Here is a 23,597-nt window from a genome sequence, read left to right on the forward strand (position 1 = left end):
TGCCATGAGTGTAAGAGAGGTAATATGGGTCGTGGGCTTTGATTCATTGCTTAAGCCCAATCCATATGTTGATGTTGATGATGTCGTGGGGTTATGATCTCAATTGATGAAGAGGAAATGTGGACCATGAATCCGCCTCTTGAAGTAAGGATCTCGCGAGCCATGTGAGCCTATTCCATGTAGTTGAATGAGATATGAGCTTATTTTGGGACTTAAATAGATTTACCCAAAAAATCAATGACATGTTGATGTGGCATGGGTTGCCAATGAAGTAATGCCACGTGGGCCGAAAAAACGGTCCTCAACAATGGGTAGAATACAACCACAGGTAATGGTAGTAAACGAGCTTCCATTTAATGAGCATTAAACTTCATAGGACTTACACAATTGTTGTAATAGGATGACCATGAACAAAAACATGAAAGTTGGAGATAAAGCAAAAAGAAACTTTTTTTTTCCGCTTTCTTTTTTTCCATTGGTAGATGTGTATAAAGAAGAAAGAACTGTCCTTAGGATAATTGCAATACTAGTACACCAACAAGTGCTAAAATTGGAGCGATCTTGGTCCATGTTTGAAGATCCTGCATAATTGAAGTTCATCCTTTTAGGAAATATTCAATTGAAATAATGAAGAAAGAATTCAAGAGAAATAGATTTTTCTCTAGAAAATACCTGTAAGAACAATGACAATCCCACAAGAAAGCAGCCTAAGCATGTTCCTGCTGCAGAAACCTGTGAATGGGATTCAAAATTATTTTTATTCAACTCCATTAAAAAGTACAGATTTCTCAACCTTCTTACCAATAGAAGTAGTTGTTGTCCAAATTTATCCATAAAAATTACCCCTAATGCTGTCATTGGAATCTGTACAAAATCATCTAAATTACTTAAAAAGCATTAAGCAGAACCAAGGGTTGGAATTACATGAAAAGAGTCAAGAGCCTGAACCGCAACCATTGCCACGGTCCCAACACTACCGAAAACCCTATCATAGACAAAGTATTCCTCTATTTAACTTCCAAATTCCTTGTCAACTCTAGGTTGAATTAAAAAGGAACAAAAAAAGAAAAGAAAAAGAAATTTTCAACTAGCTAATATGAATATAGTTGCATAAAATGCAATGCTATTGGCCCCTCCAACTTGTTATAGTACCATCAGGCAAACTCCTACCTAAGTCACCCTCATGTTAGCCACAAAAGATCAAATAAGTCACACAAACAAAACATGCTACAAAGATTAGCAAAGAAAGCTTACAATGAGTGAATGAGCCTAATTCCATTGGAATAAGTCAAGAATACTAGCTCCAGAAAGTAGTTGAAGGGTTTTTATGTACTACTGTAAAATTATTCAAAAACCATGTCAATATTTGTTTCTAATAAAAAATGTTGGGAAAAATTCAAGACTATGTTTAAATTTTGCTGCTTAAAATGGAAACAAAGAGATTTCTAATTGGCATTTGAAGTCAAAACATTTCTCTAATCTCAGCAGCTTCTTGAGAGATATCAGCCATCTCCCTTCTAAGGTTTTGTAGAGCAGCTTCACACTCTTTCTTTCGACCAATCTTTGCCTACAGAAAAAGAAATTCATCATTTGAACATGTTAGTTGATGCTTGACAGATGTAATATGGCAATACTGGAAACCATTACAAATACTAGCAAGGTTGTGGATAGCCTCTATGTTAGGTCTGTGAAGATAATGGCATGAAGTTGTAGTGTTTCTAACTGCCACCAATATTTTTCTTGGTTTTATTCTTAAAGCAACTACCATGCTTTCTCACATGATACACACGCTAGATTGATTGCTTGGTTTTTTTTAGCCTTATTTCTCTATGAGAGTTCTTGGATTCATTATGCTGGAGAACATTCATCTTAGTTGACAAAATTTGCAATAGGGCTGGTTAGCTAGTTCAACTTCATTTTAGTGATCAATTTGTTTTTCATTTAAGGAAAATTATCTACGTTCTGAAGTCTACTAGTGATTTATGTTTTTTAATAACCTTGAAATCAAAAATCATCATTTCAACAAGAGCTTTAACATCATGTAACTTGCATTAAATTCTTCTTTAGATTAATTCTGCATGATTTGAGTGATAATATCTTAGGGCATTTAAGAATCACGAAAAAAGAAAAAAAAAAAAAAAGAAAAAAAAACCCCAAACTGAAGTTGTTCTATTTCTATGCACAATTCAGAGGCTTTCAAATGCTGACTTAGTTGTACAATATAAAAATTCATGCAAATGATTTGATTGTTGGTATTGCACAATAAGTGAGAAGTTGGGATCCCTACTTCCCACCTAATTATTATTTTTATCTATCTCTCAGTATTTTTTTTTATTTTTTATTTATTTTTATTTTGTTTTTGGTACTAAGCAATGAAGAATAGCAAGAACAAAAAATATCAGAAAAGAAGATAAGTTCATTTACTTGCCCCATTGTTTACACAAGACCATATAGGTTCATAGAACCATATGAAGCTAACTTTGCAAGGATAGCTTACAAAGATGTACTGATCTCTTATAGGATAACTTTGCAAGGATAGCTTACAAGGATAGTTTACACAAGACCATAATAGGTTCATAGAACCATATTGATCTCTTGATTTCTTATTAGTGAAGCATGTCAGGGAAGCATTTACAACAGCTTCTGGATATGAAAATTTGTTGCATTTTAAAGGACAGCTTACAGAGTTGTATCATACAATAACAATGGTGCAAAGAATATAAAACTAGACTCAGAATGTCAAATTCAAATGAAGATTAGCTGCCTACCTTAGAGGCTCCAAAGCCACGTGTTTTGCATAGTCATTGGTTGTATGTTGTTTAGCATTGCCAGCAATGGCATCATGGTGCTATGCAATCCCTAAAGCATCTTCCAGGTTGACAGAGTTGGCACCATCGGATCTCTTTCCAACCAAATATTCAAGTTGTCATCTTGCAAATTTTTAACATAAGGAAATTTCCTTCATTTATGTTTATAACCCAAATAAATGATGAGAAAACTCCACCCTATTGATGACCAGAAAACACCATCCTCTCTCTATATAGAACATATCTTGGTGTTCCTTGTAGATTTCTTGGAATATAAAGTAGATAACTTTTGTGACCAAATACCAAGAATAAATTACCAAGAATTTCCAGGATGGCAGCACGAGATGCTAGGTCATTTGCATCCAGCAAATCAAGTGTAGAGGAATGAAGGAAATAGCTATTCCCTATCTATTCTGATACAACATAAACACCAAGGTAGAGTGACACTGATGTCATACCAAATAACATCCACTTAGAATTTGGACATATTGCTTCATACCTTCTAGCAATAAACATTTGCCCTATCTGCAAGTAAGCATTAGTCAAGCTTATTAATGGCAGTAGATTTCAATAAATTTTGCTTAGTCAACTAAAGGTAGAAGGAAAAAAAGTAAAGCTTACAGGAAATAATCATCAGTTTTTACTGGCCATAATTCATTTGTTACAATTTTTTGCCTTAGTACAGATAGATGGTGTAGAATACAAGGCACTAACTTGATCATCTTGAGAAAATTAAACACACTTGTAAATGCATTATTATAACCAAGTGAAATATATTGAACAACTGATAAAGAGAAAGGTAGAAAAACAAGAATGTTCTAAAGCTCCATTCCTATTTTGAAATTAATTAAATTACATAACAAGAAATGATAAATAACAATTTAACAATAAGAATAGAACTAAAGAAGCATAAAAAGAAGAGAATACTTCTAAACAAATACATTATATGGCGACTAACTGAGTATCAAATAGAGAGTCAAAATAATCAAAATTAATTTAGAAGATGTATCACACTCAAAAGACACAATCTACAGGGATCAGGACAAGAAATCATAAAATCTTTCGAAGTACCAAGCTAAATGTTGTAATAATTAACATACCCAACTCACAACTAAGTTTACAGAACATGAGATGCCGCATGGTTTTAACACAGATTCTAAGAACACTTTAACCTCAAATATGCTAGTAGAGAAAGGAGTGGTATAAATACGTATAGAAATTATAGAAACTTAATATCCAAATTAAACCCTCAATCTTTTTTTAGAGCCATTATCCAAATCATCTAGAAATGGACTTGATATCAAGAATCATCATTAGTAAATCTAGTGCCATATTTAAGTTTTAAAAATTTTCTTTTCATGCAGTGTTAGATCTGGCCCCCATCCTATTGGAGCATGTGTTGTTAAAGCGTGCCACTCCATTTGGTATCTCTCTTCCAAATTCCATCTGGGATTAAAATAATTTGTCAATCCTTGATAGGCCTACCTTCTGTTTTGAAGTCTGATTTTACAAGCAACATCATAGCTAAGCTTTCTATCTAATAAGACTGCCTTAACTAGTATAGCATCATGCAGTATTTTCCAGATAAAAAGTGAAACTTTGCAGAAATTGTAACGTTCCACAAGATTTTCTAGAGTTCACTATTAAATTATTAGTTCTAGCAGTATTACTGTCATCATCACTTCCCATTCTCAAATACTTCATTCCCACAAAATTATTTTGTTCTATAAATGTAAGGTTCCTCTCAACTGGCAGGAGATCCTATGGATAGGTTAAAATAGAATGAAAACAGAATCTTAGAAGCCAAAAAACACAAGCAGTGAATGTCCGTGGACATCATGTGATTTTCCTGTTCAATCCTTTTTTTAAATAAAAAAAAGTAAACAATTCATTTAAAAGCAGGGGTGTGGAACTCATGTACATGAGAAGTACACAAGAGATATACCAAAAACTATTGACAATAATTACAAAGATCAAGCATTTCAAGATAATTAGAAATGGAAACATGTCCTGAATATGATATCCACTTATGGGATCTAAGAATGCTTAGAGTTTTAAAAGACAAAATATTAGCTCTATTTAATAAATCCTCTGTATTTCATTTCTTTATTCTGTTCTTCAAGGCAAAACTTAGTTAACACTCTTTGTGTTCTTATGCCACCAATTAAACATAAAATTCTTGAATATTAAGCCCAACCATGTTCACATCTAATCTCTAAACATTCCTTCAGAAGTTCACCCAGTGCATTGGTCCATTTTTGTTACCAAGACATCGTTACACTTGTTCTTGTGATTTCTCCTTTTCTCTCTAATGATGCCGAAAAAATCACCAGCAAGCCATTTGATACTCGCACACTTGAAATAACACCTACACAACAAAAAGAGAAGACCTAACAGAGAACACCGGTGTGGGGCCGGCCAAATACCCTCCGAAGGTCAAGTTAGAACTATTCTCACAACTCTAGAGTGCTAGAGAAGGATAAATTATGCATATCTTGGTTTGCGAGGGTATTGGGGCTTTTATAGTAGTAGAGGATTGACCTTTCTTCCTTGAGCTAGAAGTCATTTCCTTATAGGAATCCTTATGAGCATATATTGTGGAATCCTTTCCTTGTAGGAGACTAACGCAAAGCGTGGGATATAAGACATTTCCTTATATACTCAGGCGTGGTGGCCAAGTCAAGGTTATATTAGAGCCGTTAGCTTTAGGGCCGTTAGCTTATCCTACCTTCAGCCCTATCGGCGTCAGCTTATTGATGGTGTCAGCCCTTAGTTGTGCTTTGCGGACTCCCTTGAGCACCCTTATCAAATCTCTGTCTGTCAATGGAACTTTTACCAATAAAAGCTGACGGCTTTACCTGTAACCGTCATCTTATACTTGTCAGTTTCACCTGTGAACGCCAGCTTATGCCTTGATATGAGTAAGCACTATTTTTGCCCTTATCAGCTGCCCCCTACTCCATATCCCCGTTGTTCTAAACTGACGGGTTATTGAGTTAAGTTTTTTGTTGTTAACTATCTTTTTGGTCCAAGGGAGTGGGAAAATCATTTATGGGTTTTTCCTTGAGCCAACATTCATTTAATGCTTGGACACATGGTGCATTCTCATTGGCTTTGCTTTCGGACAAGGGTGTCGCTTCGTCTTCTGCACATTTTCCCTCATATATATAAATCGCATCCTTCCCCTCATTCTTCTATTTCAACCTTGCTAATTATTGAGAGAGAGAGCTCGCCGCCTTCGATCTCGCCAGCTTGTTGATTTGTCAAATTGCCAATGCCATCACTTTTAAGGCCGTCCTTTCTCCAAAGGCTCATTCACCTGTAAGTTCTTTCTCTTTCTTTCTTTGCATTTTTGAACTAGCTGAACAATTTCTTAGTGAGGTCATCAATTTAGGTACTTAGAATGGATCCGTCACTTGTAGGTAGTCAGATGTCAAGTGACGCGTCGAGTGAACAATCGTCAGTCTGCAAAGGAGTGGGCTACGACGAGGTTTTTAGTTCAGGTCAAGAGTTCGTCAGCTTTTCAGGGTTATCCGAGAGGGAAATGTCAGCCCGGTCTCCTGATGATGACATGAAAGATTATGTCAAGGGAGTTGAGGAGGAAGTAATAGATGAGGATGAAAGGGAGAGGGAAAGTGACGGAGACGAGGACGAGGATGAGGGTGACGAGGAATCCTATAAAGAGGCTTCAGTAAGTCCCGAAGGTAACCATCCCTTCATCCTTCCTGAGGATTGGGCCATCAATAAATTTTTGCCAAAAATGAGTGATTAGATTTTCAAGGACTTATGCACCCGTTATCAGATCCCAGACCAAATCTCAATTCGTCTTCCTAGGGAAAAGGAAAAATGCTATATTGGATTGACCGCAGACATCGGCATGTATGACGTAGTACTTGCTGCCGGATTAAGGCTACCATTGATGGTTTTGCACCGTCAGCTGGTTGACTTCATGGGATTATCCGTCAGCCAGATTGCCCCCAACGCTTGGAGGACTTTTATTGAAGTAGAGATTTTGTGGGGTTGTTTGAGTGGTGGGAACCGTCAGCTTTCCCTTGACGAGTTCTTTTACTACTATAGACCCCATCATACCCCATCATATCGCTTCATCTAAAGGAACTTATCATTTTTTCGTCCGGGAGAAGGACTTAAGACTTGTGTCAATATGCCTGATTCCAACAAGAGTTGGAAAAGTAGATACTTTTTTATTGCGGGGTCAGATTGGATATGCCGTCCAGAAGAGTGGGTTACCATGCCTCGTGGTTTTGATAATACCTGAGGAATAGTTAAAGACTTAGGTTTGGCACCGACGGCTTTTGTTTCATTTTTAACCCCGTCAGCTTTTAGTTTTTTATTGCTTCATTAGAGCATCCACAGCAGTGGAGCAATAATTACAGTTATTTGGCACCACAAAAAACCACTTTATCTATTTTAACTACACACGTGCTGCAGCAATGGATCTATTTTAGCTTTCAACACAATAAAATAATATAAACACCACAATAAAATAATATATATCCACAATCATCTATTTATTATTTTTTCACTATTTATCTTCTCTCTGTCTTCTCCCTCACTTCTCTCTTCAACCCACAGCCCATCATGGCACCACCACCATCACCGCCACCACCACCACCACCACTAGCACTAGCAGTCCACAGCAAGAAAGAAAAAACCACAGAAAAACTCATTAAAATAATAATAAAAACATCCACAAAAAAAAAAAAAAAAAACCAACACAGTGGAATAGATCGGCGATGAAGCTAAAAAAAAAAAAAAAAAACCAGCATAGTGGAATAGATCGGCGATGAAGCTAGCACCCCAAACCACCATCAAACCCACCATCTGAGCTTGATCGAGAGAGAAGAAACAAGACCAAGAGGCACAACACCCACCGACCCATGCCATCGCCGAATCTAACCCAAACCACCGTCAAACCAGACCAGCCATCGCCAATCACGCCATCGTTGACCCACTGACCCACGCCATTGCTGGAGTTGAGAAAGATGGGTGGCTGGGACAGCGTCGGTTTAAGAGAAATGGCCGGCTGGGGTGGCGTTGGTCCGAGAGAGACGAGCTTTAGAGGCAAATGACGATGGTCTGGTCGGCAGTGATGTTGACGAGATGACAGTGAGCTTGAGAGGCTTGAGATGAGAGTGAACGAGAGAGAGAGAGTGAATGAGAGTGCTAAATAAAAAATTGTACCGGCTGTGATAAAATGAATAAAAAAAAAAGGAAGAAAGTTGTACCGGTGAATAAAAAATTGGTTTTTATTTTTTGCTCCAAGCTACAGTGCACATCTATAGATAGATGTGCACTGTAGCAATTAAGCTAAAAATTTTAGCTATTGCTCCACTGCTGTGGGGTGTTTTTTTGTGTTTGTGGAGCTAAAATTTAACAATATAGCAATATGCCTCCATTGCTGCAAGTGCTCTTAGTGTTCTAATGTTGTCATTTTGTCACTTCTTTCCCAGCCTACGCCTGTCCACATATAACTGACGAGCAGGAGGCATTCATCCGTCGGGTTCTTGAAGTCCTATTTGAGCAATGAACGTATAGGGACTAGATTACCCTTGACACTCTTCATTTGTATTGCGGAGGTCTAGAGCCCACGGTGGAGGCTCGTAGGATGGACGAATTTTCTCGTCGACGTGAGTAGACACTTTATTTCTTCTGTCAGTTTACTGATTTCGTCTACTTTACTGATACATGTTAGTTATTTTGTGCAGAGATGGAGGCTATTAAGTAGAGGGTGAGGGCTGCTGTAGCCCGTAAGAAGGAGGAGAGGAAAGCGAAGGAAAAGGAGGGGGCATCCTCGTCAGCCCCCAAGACTGTTGCTAAGGTCACCAAGAGAAAGCCCGACAAGAAGGATAATCGTCCTTCTAAAAAGGTTGCCATTACTCCAAGGGATGTGCCTCCTAAGAAGAAGTCACCCCTCAAGTCAAGCCAGGGTGTAGGCAAGGGAGTGATGACTTCCTTCGATCCCGTTATTGAAGGACCTCGTTGCCTCTTGACCTATAAGGACTATGCCGTCGAGGAAGTGGAGTCCTTTATAAAGCCGACGGACATAGGGCCCTGTGATCAATTAGGGATGGAGGACTTAGGGGCATCAACTCTTTTTGACCTTAGCAGGGTATGCTTGCTCCCTCAGTTTAAATTTGTTCCGTCTATTTGTGGTTTATTTGACTGACGACTACATTCTTTTCAGGCCTTAGTGCGTGTTAAGGCGCTTTAAGACCGATGTATTGCCAAGGAGGGCGTCATCACTCAGGTTAGGAAGCACAACACTAACTTGATGAATGAGCAGGCTCAATATAAGGAAGGCCTTCGTAATTTGAACCGTGAGTTGAAGACAAAGGGAGAGAAGTTGGATAAGTTGGAGCGTCAGAAGGAAAAACTTCAAGAAGAGGTGATGGCTTTGCGCCAATAGGTGGAGACGGCTGGGGCCGACGCTGTCCAAAAATTTAAGGCGTTGCAATCATTCGTTGACTCTTGTGCTGAGTTTTATGGCATTGGGTTTGAAGATTGCCTCAAACAAATCGCGTAAGTTTTTCTAGAGTTGGACCTATCTGGGATTACAATGGATGATCCTGAGCTGACGACGCTGGTTGATGTCATCGTTGTTGGTGAAGGTGACAGCTCCCTTAAAGCTAACTTTCCTCCCACGGATGATGGCGCAGTCGTTTTGGCACAACTTGCTGCCAATCCTCCTCATGTTTCTGCCTTCAACCCTTCAATTGTGCGTGGAAATGTTGAAAATCCTTAAAAAAAGATGACGGGAACCTTGCTGATGCTTCTGCTGCCTGATTTTATTCTTTGTATTCTATTTATTTTGCAAACAATGTTTAAGTGTCCCTTTATTTTTGGGCTTTTATTTGTAAACGATTTACCCTATTATATGGCACGTTATTTTTGTTGTTTTCTATCTTTTATACATTGTGTGTTGGATGCCTAGAATAAATTCATCGGCCTGTAATCCCTTCGGTCTTGGCAAATTCGTCTACTTCATGGACCAATGATGGACTGGTTTATTTTAAGGGTATAATAAGTCCGTTAACACTTAGGCTCGTCCATCTTATGGGCCATCAACTCATGTTTTTTTTTTTTTTTTTTTTTTTTTTTTTTTTTTTTTTTATNAGCTTTTGGGGCTGGTAAATGGTTACCAAAGCCATATTCCATGTTCCCATCAGCGTGGGATCCAGAGGTCATCGTTGCTGGTACCTCAAAACACACTTTCTGGAATTACTCCAACTTAAATTCAACTTGAAGTATTTCAGAATGTATTTTTCTGAAATTACTTCAACTTAACGTCTGTCAGTATGGTCCAATCACGCATGCACATTCTACGACTCACTGTCAGACCACATGCAAACATACAGCCACCCCATTTTCAAAGGTGTATCTCCTAGAAACACCTATACCAAAGGGTTCCCGACATACAGGATCAGAACCATGGTGGCGTATGTTTCACCCATTCGCTTTGCTTCATCCCCGTCTTCTTCACCACCAACACCGTCATCTCCAGGATCCATAAGCTTCTGAAATTACTTCAACCTGGTAAAACGATGACGCATGCGCACTCAATCACTTTCCCACATGGCCTCGCCGTAATCCGAAGTATACTCTTCTGATATAACTTCACCAGCGGCTCTTAAGAGCTCGAGGCTAGCCCCATGGCTCCGCATGCTGTACCCAACCACCATCCTCGCATCTTCCCCATCTTCTACACCATGTGATCTCCGCCAACAATCCAAAAACACTTTCTGAAGTTACTTCAACTTAATCTCTGCTGAGAAGGCTCGGTCATGCAAGACCATTCAAATACAGGCAGACCCCTTTTCGGTCTTACCAGATCCTTTCATATGGGTGGGTCTACTCCTCGGAAATTATCTCATCCTGATAAAAGCTCCGCCACCTTCAATCACTTCATTTGAAGAGCCAAGAGTAAAAGTCTGTTTTCGAAACTCATTCTCACACTACACTCTGAAACTGTGTGTGTGAACGAGTCTCGAGGGGGCATTTGTAGAGAAGGAAAATTCTCGACCTATCACAAGCTGACACGTCACACTACCAAGTCCACAAAATGCAGCCAATTACAAAGCGCCACATATTGCTGCTAGGTTTTACTATTACTATTCAGAAGCCAATAAAAATTCGCCAAGTGTCATACAAGAACCAATCATGCATCAGCTCGTGTAAGCGATGACATAAGCAACCTCGCACGTGTAAGCGATGACACAATCATTCCAGCATGTGCAAGCGATGACATAAGCGGACCAATCAAGCTCTGCCACGTGTCACCAATCAGACGCCGCCAGTGTCGCTTACCTACCCCAAAACTCCTATAAATAGAAGCCTTCCTAAGCCATTAGAGGACACCAAAACCATTTGAAGCACTCAGAAGTCCAGAAGCTCTGCCAGAACTAAGCTCTAAAGCCTCCTAAGAACTTCAAGAACTTCAACTTCGAATACGAAAACATTCGAAGGAAAATCACCAAATCATCCGCCTAGATCCAAAAGTCTGCGGGAATCAAGCCTAAAGTGTCCGAAAACACCAACAAAGCACAAATCAGTGAAGCTCTACGGATTCAAGCCTCTAAAGCCCCGAAGAACTTCCACCACAAATCAAGAACACGAAGAACACGAAGACACACGAAGAACACACGAAGAACACGAAGAACAAAGAATTTCTAACAAGCTCATAGCCAGAGATTCATTGTAATTCCGTTTTAGCAATCTTCGATCCATCCCTCAACCAAATTGAAGGATATTTTGTGTTCAAGTCACAATCACATTACCACAAATCCAAATCAATAAGTCTTGCAAGGAGATCGAATCAGAGGATCACTCTTTTGTAATTACAGAGAATTGTACCACACATATTCAATACAAATTCGCATTTGTACAACTATTTTACTTGTTTGATTTATTTCGAACTAAGAAATTTAGTCGTCCACACTTGTCCATTGCCGTTAACACAAATCTATTTAGCGCCGCTATTTTGCCGTTGAGGCTTTGTACTTCCTTCACATTTTTTGGGGGTGCCATTTCCATTATGGCCCATATCTTGTCCGGGTTGGCCTTGATGCCCCTTTGCGACACCATGAATCCTAGGAATTTTTCTATCGTCACTCTAAAGGTGCACTTTCATGGATTAAGCTTCATGTTGTAAGAGTGAAGGGTGTCGAATGTTTCCTTAAGGTCTTCCAAGTGATCTTCCTTCCTTCGGCTTTTCACCAGCAAATCGTCAATGTAGACTTGGACATTTCTCCCGATTTACTGCGCGAACATCTTGTTCATAAGCCTATGATATGTCGCGCTAGCATTTTTTAGGTCGAACGACATCACTTTATAACAGAAAAGGCCTTGGCTTGTCACGAACGAAGTTTTCACTTGATCGGCTTCATGCATTCGGATTTGGTTGTAACCAGAGAAAGCATCCATAAAGCTTAACAGCTTGTGCTGAGCCATAGAGTCTACTAGTACGTTGACTTGCAGGAGGGGATAGCTGTCTTTAGGGCATGCTTTATTTAGGTTGGTGAAGTCCATGCACATCCTTCATTTCTCGTTGGCTTTTTTGACCATTACCACGTTCACTAACTAATCGGGATAGTATACTTCCCTAACGAAGTCGACCTCCTGTAACTTGCCGACTTCTTCTGCTATTGCTCGGTCTCGCTCTGGGGCGAAGACTCGCTTCTTCTGTCAGACGGGTGGGAAAGATGGCGACACATTCAGCTTGTGTACCATGACTGAAGGGTTAATCCTTGGCATATCTTCATGACTCTAGGTGAATACATCCTGATTTTGCTTAAGGAAAGCTAGAAGTGCTGAGCGAACCATCAGGCTAGCCAGAGTGTTAATCCCTGTTTTCCTGTCCAACCTGAAGTCATAGAGGTGTATCTCCTTGAGCCTCTCTACAGGTTCTGCCCTTATCCTTTGCTCTTCGATGCTCATGGTTTGTAAATGGTTGTCCATTTCTAACATCGCAATATAGCATTCATGCGCAGCTATTTGATCCCCTCGCAATTCCCCTACTCCGTGTTCAGTGGGGAATTTGATCATCAGGTGATAGGTCGAGATTACGGCCTTCCAGGAGTTAAGGGTAGTTCGCCCTATAATGGCGTTGTAGGCAGAGGAGCAATCGACCACAAGGAATGTAACGTGACCGCGCCCAGGGGGTACACTTTGGTCCCTCCAAACCTTACAAGCAGAGCGTTGGTTGGAACCAGTCGCTCTTTGTTAATTCGCATCTGTTGGAATGCTGGGTAGTAAAGGATACCCACGAAGCTTTCGTTATTGACCAAAACCCGGTACGTGTTATAGTTTCCGACCTGGATGCTAACGACGAGCGCATCGTCATGCAGATGGTGAAGGCGTCGAGCATCTTCTTCTGAGAAACCAATAATGGGGTTATCGACTCGTGGCATCTTCAGGATGGCACCTGTGAGCTGGACGTTCTAGACCATTCTAAGATAAGTCTTTTGAGCCTTTTGCCATTAGTGGTTGCACCTCCCACAATCATCTTTATCTCTCCCAAGGGTTGTCTTGGACGATCGTTGTCTTGTCGGGGGGCTTGCCCTTGAGGAAGCGGATCTGTTCTTTCCTTGCTAACGAACTTTTGTAACTTCCCTTGCCTAATGAGGGCTTCAATCTACTATTTTAAGTCATAACAGTTAGCTGTGTTATGACCGTGGTCGCAATGGAAACGGCAGTATTTGTTTCTGGACCGCTTGTTGGGATCTCCCTTCAGCTTTCCAGGGAAAGTCAAGGCTCCCTCATCCTTGATCTACATTAGGACTTGGTTGATTGGGGTGGTCAGTAGGGTGAAGCTTGTGAATCTCTCCGCAGGGGGCTTAGAGCGCCTATCATCCCTTCGCTCTCCGGTTCTCACCATCTTTCGTCCTCTTTCTTGTCGAGTATCTTCCTGCCGTTCTCTCTTTTTGGGCTTCTCTTCGCGAGCCAATAGTGCATTTTCGGCATTCATGTACTTGTGGCCATGTAAAGTACATCCGACATAGTCTTCGGGTCGTTCTTATATAGTGAAAATAGGAATTTGCCCTTCCGCAGCCCATTCGTAAATGCTGCTACAAGTATTTTGTCGTCGGCTTCATCGATTGAGAATGCTTCCTTATTGAAGCGGGCTATGTAAGACCTTAGCGTCTCGTCTTCACGTTGCTTGATACTTATCAAGCATGCAGTAGACTTTTTATACTTGTGCTTCCCAATAAAGTGTGAAGTGAATTGGGTGCTCAGTTATTTGAAAGTGCTAATGGAGTTGGGCGTCAGCCAGCTAAACCAAATTCTAGTGGGACCCTTAAGCATTGTAGGGAAGGCCCTACACATGATTTCGTTTGCTACTCCTTGAAGATGCATTAAGGTTTTGAAAGTCTCCAGGTGATCAAAAGGGTCCTTGGCTTCGTCGTAGCTTTCTATTTGCGGCATGCGAAACTTCTGCAATAGGGGGAAAGAGTTGACGGAGGTGGTGAATGGCGAATCGATTCCGTGGACCAAATCATCAAGGCCGCTAGATACCTGTCCTTTGAGGGCGTTCATCACAAGATCCATCCTTTCCTTCATTAATTGCATCTCCACGACCATGTAAGGGGGGGCCATATCAAAGTTGAATGGATGGCTGGTTTCCTGTCGTTCTTATTGGCTCGAGGCATTGCTGCCTTTAGGCCCCTCTCGGTCTTTTTGCTCGGCACTGGTACCTTCTTGATCCTCTTTTTAGTTATTCGGTGCTGCATTTTTCTAGTGCAGTTGTTCTTCTTAGTTGCGGTTTTGTTTGGTGAGGTGCTCCACAACAACGGCGAGAGTTTGGACCTGTCTTTCGAGGGCAGTCGTGGGTGGTTCCTCTTCTTGGATGTTGTTGGTGGTTGCCATCGAGTGACTGAGCACCATGCAACTCTTTTGTCCGAGAAGCGGTAATATGGCTTACAAATCGCAAAGGTGTTTCCCACAAACGGCGCCAATTGATGATGCCGAAAAAATCACTAGCAAGCCACACGATACTCGCACACTCGAAATAACACCTGCACAACAAAAAGAGAAGACCTAATAGAGAGCATCAGTGTGGGGCCGGCCAAATACCCTCCAAAGGTCAAGTTAGAATTATTCTCACAACTCTAGAGTGCTAAAGAATGGTAAATTATGCATACCTTGGTTTGCGAGGGTATTGGGGCTTTTATAGTAGTAGAGGGTTGACATTTCTTCCTTGAGCTAGAAGTCCTTTCCTTATAGGAATCCTTATAAGCGTATATTGTGAAATCCTTTCCTTGTAGGAGACTAACGCAAAGCGTGGGATACAAGATATTTCCTTATATACTCAGGCATGGTGGTCAAGTCAAGGTTATATTAGAGCCGTTAGCTTTAGGGCTGTTAGCTTATCCTACCTTCAGCCTTATCGGCGTCAGCTTATTGATGGTGTCAGCCCTTAGTTGTGCTTTGCAGACTCTCTTGAGCACCCTTATCAAATCTCTGTCCATCAATGGAACTTTTACCAATAAAAGCTGACGGCTTTACCTATAACCGTCAACTTATACCTGTCGGTTTCACATGTGAACGTCAGCTTATGCCTTAATATGAGTAAGCATTATTTTTGCCCTTATCACTCTTAATTGCAAAACTATCATGAATGAGCTACATAAACTCATAAGCTTTATTCTTATGTGCCACCCATTTTCAACCAAACAATTCTAGACCATACAACATATCACACAATGAATTATCACACTGATACTATTCAATAAAAAATGTTTCAAACACCCATAGACAATAACTTGTCTCATTTTGGTTGTGACAAGAATTTTTTATTATTATGGTTGTCTGCTTGGTTTTTATAGGAATTTTCAGTTCTTATCAATATGCATCTACTGTCTTTCATACTCTAGCAAGAAGCTATAGGAAACAATATCATTATGGCCAAAAAGTAATAATAATAATAATAATAAGATCCAAAGGTAACATAGTCACATTATAGGAGCCATCCAACCCCCAACCGTGAACATATTGTGTGGCAACATCTTTTCCAATATACTATGAAAACAAATTATTGTTATATTGCAAGTTTTACACATGCACACCCACACTCAACTCAAATTACACACAGATTAGGCACAAATCAATAAACAGCCTAATAAGCTTCTTCTATAAAAAAAAAAAAAAAAAGAAGTTCCCCAAAACTACACCAATAGACAACCATAATAACACAATAGATTCAACAGTAAAGAACTAAAGACTCAACCCAAATGAAAAATATACAATAAAAATTAAAACAACATTGGTCTTTCTATAAACAATTATTGTGAATGTTGAAATTACACTGGGCACATTGAAAGTCAAATTAATGTGTAGCACCTCCCAACAGCTGACCATTATATGTCTTACTTGACATTTGGTTTTTTCCCAAGAATACAGTTGCGATGAGCAAGAAAATTGCAATCCTCATAGTAGTAGAATCATTGGTTGGGATCTCGTTCTTCTTCACAGATTTCATAGTAATGTTCACCGGAGTCATCTTCTGGAGTATAATGGAGAGTGAAGGGATGTTCATGTTGGTTGTGCCATGTGGTTTGTGGTAGTGTAGCACATTTTAAGTTTAGAACAAATTCACAAGTGGAACAGCGGAATACTTTATAATTTTCAAAATTACAACTACTACACTTTTGTTTATATTTTGTTTTGGAGAGGTAAAGGTGATGCTCATGATAGGCAAGAGTGAAGGTGTCTAATAATAAAATACATTGAACATTGTAATTTTGGTTGCATTTTTGACATTTGTAATTTAAGCCATTGCACCACTGGCCACAGGCATCGCAGAAAAAAGAAGCTCGCTAATAGTTAAGGGTGAATGGGTGTCTATGAAGTGAGTGTGGTTTTGTTTTAAGTAATTTAGCACAAGATTTATGAAGAAAAAAGCTACACTTAGCACAATTATAAAATGGAGAGAGAATGGCTCATACGCACCCTTTGCATTTTGTGTTATTCGGAATCTCATCAGTAAGCATCAAATCATGCTTGTGACTGAAGTGCTTGATTTCTATGGCCATTTCAGTTCCATCTTCCCCCACAGTGGTTTTTATGACTTTGCAAATTTTTGAGTCAAAGGATTGATGGAGCTCTGGATCTTCAGATTTTGACTCGGTGGATTGCTCCTCTTTAAGTTCCTGCATATTTATGTACTCCTTGTTTTGGGGGAGCAAAGCACAATAGAGGTGGGTGGCAAAATCACATCTTGAGCAATAGTAAAGGCAGAGTGTATCCACTTTTCGAACATAGAGTAGACAAATTGGAGAGTCGGATTGATGGACTTCAAGATAAGGGGTAAGGTGGAGAGGGTGGTTGTGACAATCAACTTTTAGTTTGCGTGGGCAAGCAGCACAACGTGAATGTATAGCGAAATCGGATTGGACACAAAAATAGGGCAGATTGCCTTCTTTGCCGTAGAAGTCGCAAGTGAACTTCATCAGCTTCCAAATGCTATGGGTCAATTGGGGGTCATGGACTTCAGTTTGGATGGTGAGTGATAAAGAAGAACATCTGATGTGAATGTTGAAGTTGCAACGGTAACAACAATAACTGTATTCTAAACTCTTTTCTCCACAGACGTCGCATTTGCTAAATCTGCCGTATTCTTCTTCATTGTTATCATAATATGTAAATAGGCCAAAGAGAATAAGAGGATGATTTGGGTGTGAGGGATGGTGCAACCCAAGGGATAGTTCCGCACATGATTTGTGATGAACGTACTCCCCTCTGCATTCTTTACAACTGTAGCTAGGACCAAATATTGGTTCGAAGCACCCCCAACAACGATGTCCACTTCTCTTGTCTTCATTAAAGACCAACGGATGCTACAAATGCCGCCAATGTTGAAGCTCCATCTTTTGGGAAACATCAAATTTGGTTAGAAAATAATGATAGTGCAAAATAAACTGAGAAAGAGAAAGATGCACATGAGATGTTTGATTGAAGGCTGGTAGCATTTGTTTTCTGACTAATTATCATCAAGTCACATGGAACAATTAGTAAAGTTTTGTAAAAAGAGTAAAGACCAATACCAAATAGACAATTGCGCACTTCTCCACTAAGCTTAGATGCTAATGCTCTCGCTGGCTAGGCTTGCTCAAATTTGATTTGGAAATCCAATTTTTAATGTTAGCTTGTGAGATTATAGGTGAGGATTTTGGGATTTTAAGAAAGATAGGAGACATTTGGGTTCATTCGGCAGTGGATGCTCAGCATTTGGGTTCAAGTGAGTGTTGCACTTGCACGCACATCAAGTGTTTGATTTGGGTCTTGTAAAAGTAACGTTGTTGGATTTGGAAGAAATGATTAATTAAAAATAAAGTTTATAAAAAAAATTAATTACAAATAAAAGGCAGTTAATAAATATTAAATAAAGCTAGAGTAATGTTTACTGTTTTTTTTTTTTCAATGTAAAATGTCGAAGACAATATTGCACATCACACTCACACTCACTATCTCTCTCTCTCTCTCTCTCTCTCTCTCTCTCTCTCTCTCTCTCTCTCTCTCTCTCCAACAGATTAGGCACAAATCAATAAACAGCCTAATAAGCTTCTTCTAAAAAAAAAAAAAAAAAAAAGAAGTTCCCCAAAACTACACCAATAGACAACCATAATAACACAGTAGATTCAACAGTAAAGAACTAAAGACTCAACCCAAATGAAAAATATACAATAAAAATTAAAACAACATTGGTCTTTCTATAAACAATTATTGTGAATGTTGAAATTACACTAGGCACATTGAAAGTCAAATTAATGTGTAGCACCTCCCAACAGTTGACCATTATATGTCTTACTTGACACTTGGTTTTTTTCCCAAGAATACAGTTGCGATGAGCAAGAAAATTGCAATCCTCATAGTAGTAGAATCATTGGTTAGGATCTCGTTCTTCTTCACAGATTTCATAGTAATGTTCACCAGAGTCATCTTCTGGAGTATAACGGAGACTGAAGGGATGTTCATGTTGGTTGTACCATGTGGTTTGTGGTAGTGTAGCACATTTTAAGTTTAGAACAAATTCACAAGTGGAACAGCGGAATACTTTATAATTTTCAAAATTACAACTACTACACTTTTGTTTATATTTTGTTTTGGAGAGGTAAAGGTGATGCTTATGACAGGCAAGAGTGAAGGTGTCTGATAATAAAATACATTGAACATTGTAATTTTGGTTGCATTTTTGACATTTGTAATTTAAGCCATTGCACCACTGGCCACAAGCACCATAGAAAAAAGAAGCTCGCTAATAGTTAAGGGTGAATGGGTGTCTATGAAGTGAGTGTGGTTTTGTTTTAAGTAATTTAGCAGAAGATTTATGAAGAAAAAAGCTACACTTAGCACAATTATAAAATGGAGAGAGAATGGCTCATACGCACCCGTTGCATTTTGTGTTATTTGGAATCTCATCAGTAAGCATCAAATCATGCTTGTGACTAAAGTGCTTGATTTCTATGGCCATTTCAGTTCCATCTTCCCCTACAATGGTTTTTATGACTTTGCAAATTTTTGAGTCAAAGGATTGATGGAGCTCTGGATCTTCAGATTTTGACTTGGTGGATTGCTCCTCTTTAAGTTCCTGCAAATTTATGTACTCTTTGTTTTGGGGGAGCATAGCACAATAGAGGTGGGCGGCAAAATCACATCTTGAGCAATAGTAAAGGCAGAGTGTATCCACTTTTCGAACACAGAGTAGACAAATTGGAGAGTCGGATTGATGGACTTCAAGATAAGGGGTAAGGTGGAGAGGGTGGTTGTGACAATCAACTTTCAGTTTGCGTGGACAAGCAGCACAACGTGAATGTATAGCAAAATCGGATTGGACACAAAAATAGGGCAGATTGCCTTCTTTGTCGTAGAAGTTGCAAGTGAACTTCATCAGCTTCCAAATGCTACAGGTCAATTGGGGGTCATGGACTTCAGTTTGGATGGTGAGTGATAAAGAAGAACATCTGATGTGAATGTTGAAGTTGCAACGGTAACAACAATAACTGTATTCTAAACTCTTTTCTCCACAGACGTCGCATTTGCTAAATCTGCCGTATTCTTCTTCATTGTTATCATAATATGTAAATAGGCCAAAGAGAATAAGAGGATGATTTGGGTGTGAGGGATGGTGCAGCCCAAGGGATAGTTCCGCACATGATTTGTGATGAACGTACTCCCCTCTGCATTCTTTACAACTGTAACTAGGACCAAATATTGGTTCGAAGCACCCCCAACAACGACGTCCACTTCTCTCGTCTTCATTAAAGACCAACGGATGCAGCAAATGCCTCCAATGTTGAAGCTCCATCTTTTGGGAAACATCAAATTTGGTTAGAAAATAATGATAGTGCAAAACAAACTGAGAAAGAGAGAGATGCACATGAGATGTTTGATTGAAGGCTGGTAGCATTTGTTTTCTGACTAATTATCATCAAGTCACATGGAACAATTAGTAAAGTTTTGTAAAAAGAGTAAAGACCAATACCAAATAGACAATCGCGCACTTCTCCACTAAGCTTAGATGCTAATGCTCTCGCTGGCTAGGCTTGCTCAAATTTGATTTGGAAATCCAATTTTTAATGTTAGCTTGTGAGATTATAGGTGAGGATTTTGGGATTTTAAGAAAGATAGGAGACATTTGGGTTCATTCGGTAGTGGATGCTCAGCATTTGGGTTCAAGTGAGTGTTGCACTTGCATGCACATCAGGTGTTTGATTTGGGTCTTGTAAAAGTAACGTTGTTGGATTTGGAAGAAGTGATTAATTAAAAATAAAGTTTATAAAAAAAATTAATTACAAATAAAAGGCAGTTAATAAATATTAAATAAAGCTAGAGTAATGTTTACTGTTTTTTTTTTTTTCAATGTAAAATGTCGAAGACAATATTGCACATCACACTCACACTCACTATCTCTCTCTCTCTCTCTCTCCACATTTTGGTTGCAAATTTTGGCTCCAACTCGTTGTTTTATACCGAAAATGATTTGTTTGGGACAAGTACAACAATTTTTTTAAAATATAAAAATAGAAAATAGAAGATACCAACAAATTAAATAAAATGCTTACTTACAATCTAAAGGTTTTTTTTTTTTTTTTTAAAATTTTTTTTTTAATAATTGAAAGATAGAAAACTAAAGGTATTAGTATAAGTGTATAACATGTATAACATGAATATTTCCATTTAAAATAAAATAAAATTATAACATGAATATTTGATAGACATAACGGGTTTAAGTAGCCCTTTACAAATGAATTTGGATTTGATCTAGGTCTCTATCTAAAAGTTTTGAACCAATGTAAAGTGTGGAAGACAATGTTGAAAAGTTTTAAATATTGAGATAGATAAAGTTCTTTAAAATGAGTATTTAAAAAAATTATGAATTTTCAAATAAGATTATTAATAAAAGATAAAATGAATATTTAATAGGCACTATGTATAAGTTATTCTTTACATTAATTACTGTAGGGTCTGTTTTTGTTGCCCAAGCCCAAAGGATATGGGTTAAAGGCCCAACGAACCCAGAACCATGAATTTGTAGAGAGTGGATCGAAGGTTTAGGCGCTGGCCGGCGTTCACAAAGTATGAACTCTTTTCTTCTATTGAAAAATACTTAGAACTATTTACAACTGGGGGATGCTCCTCGGCCCATGGCCGAGGAGGCTTTTTCTTTCTCCCTCCCACTCCCCCAAAAGACCTCTTTTTTACATTTTTCTCACCTTTCTTATATATCCCTTTATTCCTCCTCCTGTTGATCATCTATTGGCCTCCCTTCTGACCGTCCGTTCCATCAGAGGCCATATCCATGCTTTAGTGGTTCGCCCTGATCGATGTTACTCTGTCAAGGGGTTATATCCCCATTAATGCGGCCAGAAGGGTTAGGTGAGCGTATTCAATGTCGAGGTGACAGTTCGCCCAGGACTTGCCCCTTCTTCGTACTGAGGTCTCGGACGACCGAGGATAGGGTCATCCTCGGCGTGGGCCATTTGGGCCTGGGTTGAAGTGGGCCGAGACTACCCGATTTTTTGGCCCCACAATAGCCCCTCAAAATCTTGCTGCACGCATCCTCGGGCGGGGAGAAGGATTTTGACATCCTCGGCCTTACCCCCCCACCCCTCGTCAGTGCTGGGGTCCATTCACCTACCAAAGGCACGTTGCTGACGTTTCGGAGCACGTAACGTGCCCATCATTAAATTCAGGCAGCTCTGTGCCCCCTACGTCTAATGAGGCGTTACCCATCCAACAGTGGAGGTTCGTCTTGCATTTATGGGCGGGAAAACCCGCATGGTTCCTCGATTTGGGGTATAAATGCCCGTACGAACCGCTTCTTCCTGTTCTTCATTTGTAATCAAGAATATTCGTGTGCCCCTCCTGAGTTCAGCCATACTCTCACTAGCACCTCCAGCGCAAAGGCCTGTTCGAGGAGCCCTTCCTTTTTCCAGTAAGTCGCTCTGTCTCTCTTTGGCCTCTCTTTCTCTTTACCCTTCTTTCTACTTCGCCTGTTCTTTCTTAGTTCTTTTAGGCATAAACCAGGGTGGGTAGGTTTAAGAAATACGTTGATACTGCGGAGGCGAGGGAGGAGTTCATCACCGCCCGCAGAATTCCCGGCAATGTAGGCCTGAAATATTGTGAGGACGGGGAATGGCGCATACACAGGTAGGAGGGCGAGGTGGTAATTCCTATAATCGCCTTCCTCGAAGGGGGGATGACGATCCCCATGGGGCCAGTGATGAGGGATTACCTTATGCACTTCCGGTTGGCCCCCACCTAGTGTGGGATAAACGTCTTTAGGATTCTGGGCTGTGTGGACGCCCTGAACGAGAAGATGGGGCTGAGGTTGACCCACCATGACGTGAACTGGTGTTACAACCTTCAGCTTTTTAAGGGCAAGTCGTATTACCTGAAGACGAGAGATGACAGGGTGCGGCTCATTTAGTGCCTCCCCGAGTCCAGCAAGAGGTTCTACAAGGATTTCCTCATCGTGTCAGGGGAGTGGCACGATAGCCTTCACTGCCCAACAACAGAGGGAATACCAGGTGGGGCAGTGGGAGACAGAAAGAGTTTCAAGTTCTCGTCTTTTTTCTTTCCCCTTTTTTTTTTTTTTTTTAGATCTGTACGATTTTAGCTTGAATTGTACGTCGGCCAATCGCGCCAGTAACGATGATAAGGAGAGAGAACGTATGCATGGGCAGCTCTTTTGCGTCTCAAGGGCTAGGTGGGGCTTGGTCCTTTCCTAACTTGGGATATTTTGTAGTTAGCCTCCCTGTAGGCCTGAGTCCGAGGGCCATGCGATGCCCCTGTTCTGTTCGACACCTTAGTCTAATTGAGCGGTTAGTTTCCCCATAGGCCTGAGTCCGAGGACCATGCAGTGCCTTGGTTTTGTCTAACGCTTCCGTTTTTCTGTAAGTATCTAGTTTCCCCATAGGTTTGAGTCCGAGGACCATGCAATACCTTGGTTCTGTCTAGCACCCAGGTATAGAGGAGTGGTTAGTTTCCCCATAGGCCTGAGTCCGAGGACCATGCAATGCCTTGGTTCTGTCTAACGCTTTCATTTCTCTGTAAGTATCTAGTTTCCCTATAGGTTTGAGTCCGAGGACCATGCAATACCTTGGTTCTGTCTAGTACCCAGGTGTAGAGGAGCAGTTAGTTTCCCCATAGGCTTGAGTCCGAGGACCATGCAATGCCTTAGTTCTGTCTAACGCTTTCATTTCTCTGTAAGTATCTAGTTTCCCCATAGGTTTGAGTCCGAGGACCATGCAATACCTTGGTTCTGTCTAGTAC

The 23,597-nt window shown here is 40.1% G+C and overlaps 1 long non-coding RNA gene across 1 annotated transcript in view; it reads right to left on the reverse strand.

Annotated features, from left to right (window-relative positions):
* Positions 1 to 332: 332 nt before the first annotated feature.
* Positions 333 to 23,597, reverse strand: part of LOC136062984 (uncharacterized) — a 45,204-nt gene continuing 21,939 nt past the window's right edge. Inside the window, exons 2-3 of the long non-coding RNA XR_010624707.1 lie at positions 673 to 732; positions 333 to 581 (exon numbers count right to left, since the gene is read on the reverse strand). This is a non-coding gene — a long non-coding RNA (uncharacterized LOC136062984). The remainder of the gene's footprint in view (positions 582 to 672; positions 733 to 23,597) is intronic.

Source organism: Quercus suber, unplaced genomic scaffold (assembly GCF_002906115.3).
Source record: "Quercus suber isolate HL8 unplaced genomic scaffold, Cork oak 2.0 scaffold_473, whole genome shotgun sequence".
In the NCBI taxonomy this organism is placed as follows: Eukaryota; Viridiplantae; Streptophyta; class Magnoliopsida; order Fagales; family Fagaceae; genus Quercus; species Quercus suber.